The following is a 1,939-nucleotide window of genomic DNA, read 5'->3' on the forward strand; positions in this document are numbered from 1 at the left end:
TCCTTCCTTCCTTCCTTCCTTCCTTCCTTCCTTCCTTCCTTCCTTCCTTCCTTCCTTCCTTCCTTCCTTCCTTTAGAGAGACAGCAAGAGAGAGAACACAAGCAGGGGGAGTGGAGAGGGAGAAGCAGGCTTCCTGCCGAGCAGGGAGCCCAATGCAGGGCTCGATCCCAGGACCCTGAGATCATAACCTGAGCCGAAGGCAGACACTTAAGGACTGAGCCACCCAGATTCCCCCCCCCCACCTTTTTAAAAATCTTTAAACCTGTTGGTTTATTTACTTGGGATGTTTTGTTTATACAACATTCACACAAATACATTCTCATAAAGAATCAAGTAATAAAAAGAGTATGGAGGAGAAGAGCAGCTCACTTTATGGCTGGTCATGGTATCATTTTCTCTTCTCAAAGGTAATTGCTGTCAGTATTTTGTAGTAACTCTTTCTAGTTACCTCTTTATGCATCTTCATATGCATATATGTCCATACACATTGATATCACACTTTTTTCTGCTTACCACAAGGTCTTGATGATCTTTTCCTATTAGTACTGAAGACCTTCAACACTGAATACCCCATATTCCACTTTTGAATAATCTCTCTCTGTCTGCTTCTGGTCTGTTGGGACATTCCCATGTTCTCACACCTGTGTTTTGTCCCTCAATGATAGCTCATGGGATTCCAGCACCTGGCATGAACCTGTAGGTAGGCCCTTCCTTTTCCTGGTGATGGTGATGCATCTAAGTCCCCCACAGAACTGTGAGCTCCATAGCATGGAGACTGGGGCTGTCTCTTCCACCATGGTATCCTCAGGGCAAGGTCAGCTGATGAATGTTACAGAATGTTAAAGATGAATGAATATAATTTCTCTACACCCCTTTCATCCTCACTCAAAGGGACCTATCCTGGAGGAGCAAGACACCGGACCCACGTACTGTTCTTTATAATTCTTTCATAGAGTTCTTCCCTGGGCTTCTGCTAGTTTCCTCACATGTATGCACTAATCAGCACTTTGAATATGAGGGGGACCCTCTACAGAAGTCCACTTCTTTTTCCCTGCAGCTCTTTCTTTTCCCTGTATCCTGATAGCTTTAGCCACATTGGTCTTTCCAAACTTTTAAGTGCATCTCTTCATCATAGGGAGTCTGTGGACTGCATCTGAGTTTTCCCTTCCTGTGCCATGGTCTGGAAACTATTTCATGGCAGTGAGCTGGGACTATTATAGGGGTCTCCTCATTCTTTTTCTATCCTATGTCTTCTCTTAGGTTCTGTTCTCATAATTATTCATTATCATGTTAACTTTCTTATGCCATCAAACATTTTTAAAAATATTTCATCCAGTTTTTCTATTATTCTTTTGTAAAAGGCTTGACAGTGATTATTGTCTGCAGTTGTTAGAATAAGAGCCCCAAACCTTTTAATTTCAACCAAGTATTTTTCAGAGGAGTAAGCAGTTATTTCAGGACTGTTTGGATCCTCAGGTAGAGTCTAAGTGGGATTCAGTACTGGTTGTCTGAGATGTCTGGCAGTTCTGGTGGAAAAGACTACTGGAAGCCTCTTTTCTGATGAGGACTGAGGAGATACTTGAGAGGATGCTCATCCTTGGGGGCAGAGAAAGCCAGACAGGATGAGCTTGACTCAACTAAATCTTGGTTATCAGCAAGGAGGACTGAGAATGATGTCTGTCATTCATGTTTCTTTTCTGTCCAGCTCCCACTGGATTTATGAAGAGTTGTATATAGAGAGAGTTGACTCTATGTTAAAACAGAAAGGGCACTTTTACTGAAAGTACTGAAAAAAAAAAAAAAAAGGAGGCAATGGCCCGTCATCCAGCAGGTAGGAGCGGGAACTAGTGAAATTTGAGTTATTACTGTTAATATGACTCTTTAAGCACACCCCAGCTGGTGAGGCTTGGAGAAATCAGGTTACAAGAAGCCAAGTTAG

Source organism: Mirounga leonina, unplaced genomic scaffold (assembly GCF_011800145.1).
Source record: "Mirounga leonina isolate KUSES-001 unplaced genomic scaffold, KU_Mleo_1.0 Mir_127, whole genome shotgun sequence".
Lineage (NCBI taxonomy): Eukaryota > Metazoa > Chordata > Mammalia > Carnivora > Phocidae > Mirounga > Mirounga leonina.